The sequence below is a fragment of the Microcebus murinus genome, chromosome 1, assembly GCF_040939455.1.
Source record: "Microcebus murinus isolate Inina chromosome 1, M.murinus_Inina_mat1.0, whole genome shotgun sequence".
NCBI lineage: Eukaryota > Metazoa > Chordata > Mammalia > Primates > Cheirogaleidae > Microcebus > Microcebus murinus.
Genome location: NC_134104.1, coordinates 155,167,086 through 155,180,944, shown reverse-complemented (window position 1 = coordinate 155,180,944; position 13,859 = coordinate 155,167,086). Strand labels below are relative to the sequence as shown.

Below are 13,859 nucleotides of genomic sequence, written 5' to 3'. Positions count from 1 at the left end.
TTGTTGATGGGTTTGTGTGGGTGAAAGTTAGTCCCCATCTATCTGGAACTGTGGGTGATTTATGAGGTACATAGAAATGTTTTTCTAATGTTTAAAGTGCTTAAAAGTAGTAGTTCTGGTATTTCACTGGAGTGTTAGAAGATAGCTGGAATCTAATCTGCTTGAAGCAGTCAAGCCTGATCGCATTTTGTGAGGCATTATACTGGTCACTTACCTCTTATGTTTACAGGCTTTCCCCACACTCTCTTCTACTTTGCATGTTGCTGATCTGCTTCTGGCTACCTGTTAATAAAATCTTTATCTACATGATGGATGTTCAAATATATGGTTGTTAATGTCCCTCTAGGATTATGTGTTGGTATCTAAAAGGAGGGAATTCTTACAGTTTGTGCCCTGAAATCTCCTTACATTGTTTTCTAAATGTCTAACTGCATAAGAAGTTATGCTGTATAGTTCTTGAGGGGGAGAGGTCCAACAGGAAGGCAGGAACATATGATGCCAGGAGCATGATTCTCAGAGGTGAGAACCTGAACTGGCTCCAGCTCCTGTGTGGGAGTGGCAGCTGGTTATCCCAAAAGAGTAAATCTCACTGCAGCTATATTTTGTGGTGTGTACCTCACCTTATTCCCCAACTACAGCAGAATACAATTAAATGTCCATTTCTGAAGAATTTGATCTTTGGTTACATTTCAGATAGTCTTCAGAGTATTGGAGCATCAAGACATTTAAATGTGTGATTTTACACCCAAAGGATGAGTCCTCTAGATTGTAGTGGTATCTGATTTTTAGATATGTGTAGTCTTTTGGTGCCTCTTTTAAAATAGTACAGAATTTAGTGATTTAAAACCCTTTTGGAATTCCGACAGTTTTGTGATGTCATTGAGAAACTGTGGAAAGATAGAGCTTATTTCATGGTTGTATTGTTCCTTACTCTGGAGAGTTTCTTGTTTTTAGCTAGTAACCACCTTTGATGAGGGATTCTGAATGAAGCCCTCAGATAGCCTAAAAAGGTCAATGGTGTGACCAGAGCTTGGCTTTACCTCTTCTAGGTGTAAGAAATTTTATTTCAGTCTTTTACCTCTTAATAGTAGGACACATGTGAATATTACTAGTATAAGGTAGCAGCAGATTTGTACCTGGAATAACCACTGTTACAGATAATTGAAATTAGGGTGAGTGGTAAGAATTATTACTTTTTGGTTTCTGTTCTGAAAGAGAGCAGATTTTATGCCTCAGTGGCTTGCCCCTGCTGTGCTCAGCTTCTCTTTTAGTTGAGTTACAATAGGATAGAGGTGAAGAAAAGGAACCAGAGTTTACCAGTCATTCCCGAAACCTAGGTTATGAGAACAGGCCTGAGACTGTCCCTTTGTATCTTTCTTTCAGTTGTGCAGAAGATTCTTTCTTCAGCTTTGGTCTTCAGTGGGAGTGGTGGTAGGAAATAACTCCAGGAAGCTCCTCATTCCATATTTTAGCAGTTTAGCTAGTCGTCTTATGAGTGTTCTGTGGTTTTGTGTTTCTTTTAGGACCATTTCTCCCATCCTTCTCCATATGTGCTTTGTAGGTTTGGCCATATTTAGATTCATTTGTAAATGTGCTAGATGAGACTTAGCTGATTCAGGTGTAGTTCCCCTGTACTATTTAGTTACAGCATAGATAATCCTGTATTAACAGGATTTAACATTTAACAAGTGGCTTCTTGTTAAAGCATAATTGTGAGAAGAGAATGTTTGGAGTAAAAAGAATGGGCACGTTTGTTTCTCCTTTCTTTTGATGCTTTCTCATTTTTATTTCTCCTATATCACTTTGAACCTCTGTTCTTAAAATTCTGTCCTCAAATACCTTTTTTTCCCACTTCTTAGCACAGTTGAGACAGCCATTTTCAAAAAAGTCTTTACTAAAGAAATATATCTGGGGAAGTATAGGTTTCTAATCTTTAGAAACCCAGTGAAAACAGGAAAGAGGTTCACTGGACTCTAGATTCTCTCCTTGTCCTAAATTAAAATTCTGTTCTGACTGTTCCTTGGACTGGCATATCTCAGGCCCCCTGCCAAGTTTTCTTTTTTTTTTTCCTTGCTCCCTGTTTGCTCTTAGCCAGGTGGCCTCAGGATGCCATGGTTTCCTCCCCCAGGGATAGGACCCAAGAATCTAAATCCTTCATTTCTTCTATGGAGACCACAAAATAGATTCCATGAAGCCTTTTCCCCTTTCTTCTGCTCCCAGATTTCTCCAGACCAATGTATATTTCTCCAGACCAATTTCTGGTTTCTAGGTGAAAAGTACCAGTCCCTGGTAGATTGGAAGGGCAGGCAGGCTCAGGTTGGCAGCCCTACATATGTCAAGAATGTTTCCTATATTTCCCTCTTCCTCAAAGGAGAGATTTGTGAGCATCTGCTAGAAAAAAATCCATGAGGGTAGGGGAAGGGAAAGAGGGGCATTCTCTCATCCCCATAAGTATATCTAATCTGTATCAATGCCTACAGTCTCATATGCAAAGGTAAGAATGGGCTTGACTTTAAGAAAGTATTAGCTTCCCTTGGTTATATGCTTTAGAGAACAAACATGTTTTCATGTTAGTTTTCTGTTACAGTTTTTTTTTTTTTTTTTTGAGACAGAGTCTTGCTTTGTTGCCCAAGCTAGAGTGAGTGCTGTGGCGTCAGCTTAGATCACAGCAACCTCAAACTCCTGGGCTCAAGCAATCCTGCCTCAGCCTCCCGAGTATCTGGGACTACAGGCATGCACCATGCCCAGCTAATTTTTTCTATATATATATTAGTTGGCCAATTAATTTCTTTCTATTTATAGTAGAGACGGGGTCTCGCTCTTGCTCAGGCTGGTTTCGAATTCCTGACCTTGAGCAATCCGTCTGCCTCTGCCTCCAGAGTGCTAGGATTACAGGCGTGAGCCACGGCGCCCAGCCTGTTATAGTTTTTTTGTTTGTTAATTTAAAGGTCTTTTGGTATCTTTTCCTGTCAGAGTCCATGTCAATGCATTTTTATTTTTGAAATTAATTAGAAATTAGTTTTCATAGAATCCAGAGCTCTGTAACCCAAGCTTTATGTGTTCTTTTCTGTTAGTGACTTATCAGTTTATTGTGTTCTTTTTAGTTATAGTAATGTTATTTTTCCCTTGGATTGTATTAGACCATAAAAAATAAAGACATACTTGCCAAAACCAAAAAAAACTCTTGCCAGAATTTTACTTAGCATTCCTGACTTACCAAGTTTGACTTTAATTTAAAAAAACAAATTTTATGATTTTTTTTCTTTTTTTCCCTTCTTTTCCACTCCTTTGTAGACCCAAGGAATGAGATTTTTTTTAAAGGGCATCATACTTTGTCATGATAACTTTTAGTGCTTAAGTGGATATATTTAATTTTAGAGAGGTTTATAGAAATACTGCATTTATCAACCAACTTTTAATGAAATTCTGAAGAAATTTGCTAAAATACCTGTGAAATGCAAAGGTACCAAGGATACTTCACTTTATAGAAAGATTGCATATCAAACCCAAGTGGTTAATCTGAAGCTATAAAAATATGTTGGTCACAGAATTTGGAATTCTAACTGAGCTTCTTAGAGTGCATGCCTGCTTATCTGCATTTTTAGTATATGTCAGTGCCCTTCTGACTAAAGAATCTGGTGGCCAAGTATTGTCTTGCAATCGCTGTGGAGACAGTGCCTTCCTAGTTCTTAAAAATAGTCCTGACCTTGTTCGGCACCATATCTGATTACAATTTCTCTTTCTTTGCGAGGGCTTTTTATTCATTGCTACTTTCTAGGCTTGCTGTGTTATTGAATTAAAACAGATAAACCAAAAAAACACTACTTACATTGTATCTCCTAAATTTGCTTCAACAAGTAATTTGGTCTGGTTTATCTTTCATACTTGAGATTATTTGTGTGTTTGCCTGATTTTTTTTACCCCTGTGTTTCTCTTTTGTATTATAGATAAAAACAGTATAATCCACTTCCTTATAAGCTATCTTCTTTTTCCTTCTATATTTTGTTTAGATTTTTGTTGTTATTGTTGCTGTTTTTACCCAGGTATATTTAAACCTGTTTTTCTTTCATATATCAAATCTTTTTAGAATCAAAACACAGAATTTTATATTCTCTTTATTTGTGGATTTGGAATTCTGTCATGTGGCCAACATACTTTGTTCTCTGTAAAGCCACATTACCTCTTTGTTCTGGTTTTGGTAGGTTTAGATTAGAAGTTTGTAAACTTTTGGTTTACAACCCTAATATTTAAAAAAAAAAACTTTTCATAAACATTTTTTCACGTTATATACTTATGCTGTTGTATACAACTGTTAAGTACATCATAAACAGACATTCATTTATTCATCTATATTTATTATGTGACTGCCATGTGTCAGTCACTGCTCTGGGCACTTAGGATATCTTCCTGAAGCTGATATTATAATAATAAATAATAAACAATAGACATCATCAGTAAGTACAGTATATGATTTGTCAGAAGGGGATAAGTGCCATGAAAAAAGAAAAAGTAGAGCATATGAAAGGGGGTGGAGAGTACCAGTGAGGTACAAGGATGCCATGGCACTCTAGCCAGGGCGACAGGGCGAGGCTCTGTCTTAAAAATAAATTATATCTCAAGCAAGGCAAATGTCTGGAAAAATTTAAGTGTTTTCTGAATATTTTTATATAAACTGCTGTGTGTTCCTTTTTCCGTACAAAAATGTGCCATGGCAATAGCTAGAACCAACTGGTTTGCCTGGTGGTCATGGCAATGTTTTAGATAGTGAGCCAAGTGGTGGCCAAGAAGCTAAGGTGCTTCCTTTTGTCAGTGGCCTCCCTCTCCTCACTGGCCTCCAAGGTTCTGCCATCAATGCCTTCCTCCTTGCTGGATGCCATGGTGGCCACATACCCTGGAAACAAGAAAGAGAGGGGCCCTTTGTAGGATTTTGATCAAAGAAGTCACATGCTCTTTTTTTTTTAGACAGGGTCTCACTCTGTCACCCTGGCTAAAGTGCAGTGGCATCATCATGGCTCACTACAGCCTCAAACTCCTGGGCTCAAATGATCCTCCTGCCTCCGCCTCCCGAGTAGCTGGGATTACAGGTGTGCTACCACACCCGGCTAATTTTTTCTATTTTTGGTAGAGACAGGGTCTTGCTCTTGGTCAGGCTGGTCTCAAACTCCTGAGCTCAAGCAATCCTCCCGCCTTGGCTTCCCTGAGTGCTAGGATTATAGGCATGAGCCACTGCACCTGGGCTATCATCTTAGCAGAATCACTGTGGCTGCTGTGTTGAGAACAGACTAGAAAGCCATGATGGAAACAGGGAGGCTAGTTAGGAAGGTGTTGGGGATCACACCAGGATGGTGGCATTGGAGGTAGTGAGAAGTGATTGGATTCTAGATGTGCTCTGAAGATGCAATTTGTAGGATTACATGGTGTGAGTTTTGAGACAAGAAAGGAATTAAGAGTGACTGCCAGGTTTTCGGTGAGAGCAGTTTTAAAAATGGGGTTGGGGATACTGTAGGTAGAGGAGTGTTTTTTGGGAGGGGAGGAATGGATTCTGTTTTTGGCTCTGTTAAATTTAGTCTTCCTAGACTTAGTAAATGGTTGGATATATGCATCTGGTGTTCAAGAAAATGAACCAAGGAGTGAGCCCCAGGGTCTTCAACATTAAGGGATTGAGAAGAACTGGTAAACTAGACTGAGTAACAGGAAGATGAAGAGAATGTGGTACTTGAAGGCCAAGTGAAGAAAACAGATAAAGGAGTTCTAATATTTTCTTCCCACCTCCCACAGGACTATGATGGTATTCATACCCAACCTTGGAACCACTGACAGTGTATTCTTTCCCCTATCATTTACTGTTTATTGACACAAGTTTTTTTTTTTTTTTTTTTTAGCATAATAGAGGTTTTATTTTGTTTTTTAATAAAATGCAAGTTCAGAGAAAAAGGCTATTGTACTTGACAGATAGGTTTTAAAATGTTAACATTTTACCATATTTTCTTCAAACCTTTTTTCCCCCCTGAGACAGAATCTTACTGTGTCTCCCAGGTTAGAGCACAGTGGTGTCATCGTATCTCACCGCAACCTCAAACTCCTGGGCTCAAGCGATCCTCCTGCTTCAACCTCCTGAGTAGTTGGGACTACAGGTGCGCACCACTGAGCCTGGCTAATTTTTCTTTTTTTAAGTAGAGATGGGGTCTCATGCTTAATCTGGCTAGTCTCAAACTCCTGACCTTAAGTGATCTTTCTGTGTCTAGGATTACAGGTGTTAGCCACTGCTTCAGACTTTTAAAAAAGAAGTTACAGATGGAGCTAAAATTCCTGTTTCCTCCTAGATACCAATCCCCTCCTTTTCTCTCCTCTCTAAAGTTGGTACGTACCCTACCATTCCATATCATTGTTCTTATTAGTATATATGTATGTGTGTTCATAAATTCATGCATAGTATAGTGCTGTTTTATGGATTGAAAATTATGATAATGGTATACTAGTAATACCATTTCTTAACTTTTTCCAATTTGGTATTAAAATTTATTTATATGGACATATGTAGATCATTCAGTACTGTATAGTTTATGTATATACCTATTTATCCATTTCCCCCTTGAAGTACATGTAGGTCCATTTATCTTTTTTTTTTTTTTTTTTTTTTTTTTGGAGATAGAGTCTCATCCTGTTGCCTGGGCTAGAGTGCCTTGGTGTCAGCCTAGCTCACAGCAACCTCAATCTCCTGGGCTCATGCGATCTCCTGCCTCAGCCTCCCATGTAGCTGGGACTACAGGCATGTACCACCATGCCTGGCTAATTTTTTTTCTATGTATTTTTAGTTGGCCAATTAATTTCTTTCTATTTTTAATAGAGAGGGGGTCTCACTTTTGCTCAGGCTGGTTTAGAACTCCTGACCTTGAGCGATCCACCCACCTTGGCCTCCCAGAGTGCTAGGATTACAGGCATGAGCCACTGCGCCTTGCCCCATTTATCTTTTACAACAATACTGCAATGAACAGCTTTGAACCTGCCATCTTGGGCACATCCTGAGTTGTGGATGGTCCATGTCTTTGGTTTTGGATTGCCATAAACAGAATAGGAAAGGAGCCATTTTTTACTGGCTGGCCAGTGCTTCATATGTTTGGATTTTTAATTTTGTGCCAATCTTTTGAGAATGAAATCGTTTCTTGTTTTAATTTGTATCTCCCTGATTACTTGTGGGGAGGGCATCTTTTTGCATGTTTATTGGCCATCTGAGGCTCCTCTTTTGTGAATTGCCTTACAGTTATCTTCATATATTCTATTTATTAGTTTTTTACAGTTATAAACATTGCAAATACCATCTCATAGTCTGTTTGACTTTTATTTATAGTTCTCTTTTTTTTTCCGAGACAGAGTCTCACTCTGTTGCCCCAGCTAGAGTACAGGGGCATCCTCATAGCTCATTGCAACCTCAAACTCCTAGGCTCAAGCGATTCTCCTGCCTCAGCCTCCCTAGTAGCTGGCACTACAGGCATGCACCATCATTCCCAACTAATTTTTTCTAATTTTAGTAGAGATGGGGTCTTGCTCTTGCTCAGGCTGGTCTCAAACTCCTGACCTAAAGCTATTCTCCTGACTTGCCCTCCCAGAGTGCTAGGATTACAGGTGTGAACCGCTGAACCCAGCCCTACTTACAGTTCTCTTATACAAAAAATAATTTTAGTGTGGCTGGGGTGGGAACAGGGGGATAGTAAGTGGATGTGAGGGTTCTTTTGGGGTGATAGAAATGTTTTAAAATTGAATTTGAGAGATGATTGTACAACTCTGTAAATTTACTAAAAGTCATTGCACTGTACACCTAGTAAATTTTATGGTATGTAAATGCATAAAAGCTGTTAAATAATTCTAATGTGGCCTGTGCGCCAGCCCAAACTGTGTGGAGGTGGTGGTGCATGGTGCTGGGGCCCTGGCATGGGAGTGCCTGCGGCAGCCATGGAGCCTTCAGTGCTGGGCCAGAGCGGCCCTGGCTCGTTGGCGCCCTGGTGCTCGGTGAGCAGCGGACCGTCGCGCTACGTGCTGGGAATGCAGGATCTGTTCCAGGGCTACAGCAAGACACTCGAGTTTCTGGCGCACAGTGCCAAGGTGCACTCTGTGGCCTGGAGCTGCAACAGGCGTCGCTTAGCCTCGGGGTCCTTCGATAACACGGTCAGCGTCTTCGTGCTGGAGAAAGACTGGTTGGTCAAAGAAAACAATTATCAGGGACATGGGGATAGCGTGGACCAGCTTTGTTGGCATCCAAGTAATCCTGACCTCTTTGTCACTGCATCTGGAGATAAAACCATTCGCATTTGGGATGTGAGGACTACAAAATGCATTGCCACTGTGAACACTAAAGGGGAGAACATTAATATGTGCTGGAGTCCTGATGGGCAGACCATCGCTGTAGGCAACAAGGATGATGTGGTGACGTTTATTGAGGCCAAGACACACCGTTCCAAAGCAGAAGAGCAGTTCAAATTTGAGGTCAACGAAATCTCCTGGAATAATGATAACATGTTCTTCCTGACAAATGGCAATGGTTGTATCAACATCTTCAGCTACTCAGAGCTGAAGCCTGTGCAGTCCATCAATGCCCATCCTTGCAACTGCATCTGTATCAAGTTGATCCCATGGGGAAGTACTTTGCTATAGGAAGTGCAGATGCTTTGGTCAGCCTTTGGGACGTGGATGAGTTAGTGTGTGTTTGGTGCTTTTCCAGGCTGGATTGGCCTGTGAGGATGCTCAGTTTTAGCCATGATTGGAAAATGCTGGCCTCGGCATAAGAAGATCATTTTATTGGCATAGCTGAAGTAGAAACAGGAGACAAGTTATGGGAGGTGCAGTGTGAGTCTCTGACCTTCACTGTGGCGTGGCACCCCAAAAGGCCTTTGCTGGCATTTGCTTGTGATGACATAGATGGCAAATATGACAGCAGTCAGGAAGCTGGAACTGTGAAGCTGTTTGGACTTCCTAACGATTCCTGAGAGGAGGTCGTAGGGAGAGGAGGCCCTGGCAGAGGCCTTTGTTTGTGCAGTTAGTTTGGTCTGTTCCCTTGGAGTTGGTGGGCATCCTAAACATGCACAAATTGGTATAAATTATAAAAGTCTTTTATCAGGCTGCCCATTCCAATTCCCTTCCTTATTGTGTGTTTTAGCTGTTTCCATTTCCCTTTCTAGCATCAGTTTGCTAATGATGACTCTGCAGTGTGGGTGAAGACCTCAGCGTGCTTGTCCTCAGGACCCTGTCTTCTCTGCTGTTGGATGTATGGGGGATTTTGTTGAGCTTGATACTACTTGGACAATACCTAGTTTGGAGAAAGGGCTTAAACCAGGGTGGCATGGGTATGGAGGGTTTTTTTAATAATTAAAAAATTAAATATATATAATTTTGGGAATTGAACATTTAATAAAACTGACCTTTTTATTATAAGAAAAAAATTTTTTAATGTGGCCTAATTTATCAGTGCTTTCTTTCCATTGTGGTTTGTTTGTTTTCTCTAATCATTTGTCAAAAGGCATTTGAATTTTTTCCTAATTATCTTAAATTTTAATTTGCACATTTAGGTCCTTAATATATTGGGAATTTATTTTGGAGTACTGTCAGAGGTAGTGATGTAATTTATCCATATATGCATCCAGTTATTCTAGCTCTGTTTTTGACATAGATTATCTTTTCCCAGTTTATTCAATACTGCCTCAGTCACACACTCCACTCCCATGTCAGTTTCTTTCTTCAATTTTTCTTCAATTTCTTTTTTAATTTTGTTTTTTAGAGATGGGGTCTTGCTCTGTTTCCCAGGCTGGAGGGCAGTGGTGATCATAGCTCACTGTAGCCTTGAACTCCCAGGCTCAAGCAATCCTTCCATCTCAGCTTCCCATGTTACTTAGGATTACAGGTGTGAGTTGCTGTGCCTAGCTGTGTGTCAGTTTCTAAGATCTCTATTCTGTTTTTTTTACCTCTTCTCTTTGCAAAATATCACACTTTATTTTAATTGCTATAATTTCTTAAAAAGCTGTGCTATCTGGGAGGGCAATTTATCTCTCATTACTCTGTGACTCTCTGCTATCTAGCTACACTTGGCCTTTACTCTTCCATATCAATAGGGATAGCTTGTAAAATTTGTCAGAAAATTCTCTTGGTGTTATTTTTTAAGAGATAGGGTCTCTTTGTCACTCAGGCAGGAGTGCAGTGGCGTGATCATAGCTCATTGTAACCTTAAATTTCCTGGGCTCAAACTATCCTCCTGCCTCAGCCTCCTGAGAAGCTATGGCTACAGGCATGTGCCACCATGCCGAGCCAGTTTTTTTTTTTTTTTTTTTTTTGTAAAGACAAGGTCCCACTAGTTTGCCTAGGCTGATCTCAAACTCCTGGCTTGAGGAGATCCTTCTGCCTTTGCCTCCTAACATGCTGGGATTACAGGTGTGCGCTACTGTGCCTGGCCTCTTGGGGACTTACATTGCAATGATATCGTGTTTCAGTATTGAGTACTCCTTCACTTTTAGATCCTTCAGTAAAGTTTTATTATTGTCTGACATAATTTTTAATGATGTCTAGGTATTTTATAGTTTTGGTTGCTATTTTGAATGGGATATATTTAAACTGTTTTCATTTTCTTTTTTTTTTTTTTTTTTTTGAGACAGAGTCTCGCTTTGTTGTCCAGGCTAGAGTGAGTGCCGTGGCGTCAGCCTAGCTCACAGCAACCTCAAACTCCTGGGCTCGAGCGATCCTTCTGCCTCAGCCTCCCGAGTAGCTGGGACTACAGGCATGCGCCACCATGCCCGGCTAATTTTTTTTTTTTTTTATATATATATATATCAGTTGGCCAATTAATTTCTTTGTATTTATAGTAGAGACGGGGTCTCACTCTTGCTCAGGCTGGTTTCGAACTCCTGACCTCGAGCAATCCGCCCGCCTCGGCCTCCCAGAGAGCTAGGATTACAGGCGTGAGCCACCGCGCCCGGCCTGTTTTCATTTTCTGATTGTTTTTTGCTAATGTAAAGCAATGCTATTTTTTCCTTGTTATTAAGTCTAACTCACAAAACATTCAGAAATCTGAGTTATAAGCTCAGTTGATATATATAATATTCACCATGTCACCTCCACTTCTGTGCCCTTTCTCAAAATCAATATTTTCCCAGAGTAACTGTTGTCTGTATCATCATTTTGAATTTCATATAAGTAACACTAATTTTTGTATAAATATCCTCTTTGGTGTCCAGATTCTTTCTTGGTAAATCATCTGTGAAATTCATTTGTTGCAGTAGTTGGTTCTTTTTCATTACTGCTTAATATTCAATGTATGCATATACTCCAGTTTGTCCATTTTAATTTTTTTACAGAATTAAATATCCCATTTATTAATTTATAAACTATAATAAAACCTGAAAGTCATTTTACCTCACCAGCAGCTTTGAAAAGGGAAAAATTAATTTACATAAATTCACATAAATTTTACATAAATTTACATAAATTTTAGCAACATGAGAAACCTCTTTTTCCTTTTTCTTTTCTTTTCAAGAGACAGGCTTTCACTTTGCCATCTAGGTTGGAGTACAGTGGTGTGATCATAGCTCACTGTAAACTTGAACTCCTGGGCTCAAGGGATCCTCTCATCTCACCCTCCCAAGTAGCTAGGACTACAAGCACTAGCTAGGACTAGTTAGGACTTAGGACTAATTAGCCACACCTAGCTAATTAAAAAAAAAAATTTTTTTTTTTTTTTTTTTTTGCAGTGATAAGGTCTTGTTATTTATTTATTTATTTATTTTTTGAGACAGAGTCTCACTTTGTTGCCCAGGCTAGAGTTAGTGCCATGGCATCAACCTAGCTCACAGCAACCTCAAACTCCTGGGCTCAAGCGATCCTACTGCCTTAGCCTCCCGAGTAGCTGGGACTACAGGCATGCGCCACCATGCCTGGCTAATTTTTTCTATATATATTAGTTAGCCAATTAATTTCTTTCTATTTATAGTAGAGACGGGGTCTCACTCTTGCTCAGGCTGGTTTTGAACTCCTGACCTCGATCAATCTACCCACCTCGGCCTCCCAGAGTGCTAGGATTACAGGCGTGAGCCACAGATCTTGTTATGTTGTCCAGGCTGGTCTTGACCTCCTCAAGCGATCCTCCCACTGTGCTTCCCAATTTGCTGAGTTTACAGGCATGAGCTACCCCACCTGACTGAGAGAACCTGAGAAACTTCATTTTACTTGATTAGAGACATAGTTCATTTTAGAGTTCAATATATGTTCAAGGAGTTTGTTACTGTAACCAGAAAGTCAACCTAACTATATTGTAGCTAATATCTTTGTAGTGCAAATTTATATATGTGTATTGCAATTCACCAATGAGAAAAAAATCAACCTCAAAATCTCAAGAAAGTTCTTTTTTTTTTTTTTGAGACAGTCTCACTGTGTTGCCCGGGCTAGAGTGGCGTCAGCTCACAGCAACCTCAAACTCCTGGGCTCAAGCAATCCTACTGCCTCAGCCTCCTAAGTAGCTGGGACTACAAGCATGTGCCACCATGCCCAGCTAATTTTTTCTATATATTTTTAGTTGGCAATTAATTTCTTTCTATTTTAGTAGAAACGGGGTCTCGCTCTTGCTCAGGCTGGTTTGGAACTCCTGATCTTGAGTGATCTTCCTGCTTTGGCCTCCCAGAGTGCTAGGATTACAGGCTTGAGCCACTACACCTGGCCATCAAGAAAGTTCTTTTCATAAATACCTTTCTTTCCATTTTATGCAATAATTATCTTAAAAATAGAACCAAAGTGTTTTAAAGCAAAGAACAGACAGACTCTACTATAGCTCAGAGATAACATAAACTCATAGGCAAAGCAGTGGAATCCCATGACCTCTAGGGGAGCAGAAACATGCAGTTGTTTACCTAAACAAGATTGAGGCTCTATTAGTAATGAAGTAGCAGAGAAAGACATTATACAGGCCGCCACTATCATTATGTACAGCCCTTTCAGTCAGTGGTTTTTATAGTAGATCCTGGTTGTTTCAAAAAAAGAGTCAGAGCTGTTGCTATTTCCAGTGCTAGGCTCTTTACCTGTATCTGCAAATACCACAGGGTTAGGACTGGACATATCTTTATTTTACAAGTGAGGAAACATGGAGAAGTTAAATGATTTATCCAAGGCTCTACACCTTGTAAACAGGGCTTCACAGAGGTTGAGAGAGAGTTCTGGGTACTTCTACTTTTTTAGGTTCCAGGTTTATTATATAAGTAATGCCAAAACAAAGTTATAGAAATGTGGTATATTTTACCTATTTACTTCTAGGAAAATATTTCAGACACAAAAACAATACTTTGATTTTATGTGGACATCATGTAGAAATAAAATATCAAAAGTCTAGATATGACTGTGGAAGCTGCAGAAGTTGCTATGATCTCTCAGAGAATGGCCATAGCCTTGACCTTCTTCTTGCCCAAGATTTCTGGGACACCTGACACTGTTAACCCCTCTCTTTTCCCAGTGGCACAGGCTAGAAAGTTTAGTACTCTCCTTATATCTGTAGTCAAAGGCAATCCCAAAGAGAAGTGGGGCCCCAGAGATAATCCTCTTTTAGCCTGACTGGGGCCAAGGTAGGAACCAGTCAGCAGTACTGACTAGAGTCCACTGCCATAGTGGGTGCATCCAGACACACTGATCTGTCCTTTCGTAGAGAAAAGGCTCTCTATAATTGCCTCCCCACTTTTTACCCTAAATGTTGACTCTTTGAGATTTATTGTCATGTTACACTTTTACTCACAATGCTCTGCCTGGGATTATTTAATTCATTACAACATATCTTTTTTTGAGCACTTAATGCATGCCAGGAACTGCTTGGGACCCTGGTTGGGGAAATAAGAGAGAAT

At 40.0% G+C, this 13,859-nt stretch overlaps 1 protein-coding gene and 1 pseudogene across 4 annotated transcripts in view; both read left to right on the top strand.

Moving 5' to 3' along the window:
* Positions 1–13,859, top strand: part of IP6K1 (inositol hexakisphosphate kinase 1) — a 62,696-nt gene that overhangs the window by 18,374 nt on the left and 30,463 nt on the right. Inside the window, exon 3 of one of the 4 annotated variants that reach the window (XM_076007755.1) lies at positions 6,037–6,134. The exons of the other annotated variants lie outside the window; for them this stretch is intronic. The gene's annotated coding sequence lies outside the window, so the exon portion shown is untranslated. The remainder of the gene's footprint in view (positions 1–6,036; positions 6,135–13,859) is intronic. 4 annotated transcript variants of the gene reach the window in all.
* On the top strand, positions 7,669–10,314 carry LOC105874975 (THO complex subunit 3 pseudogene; annotated as a pseudogene).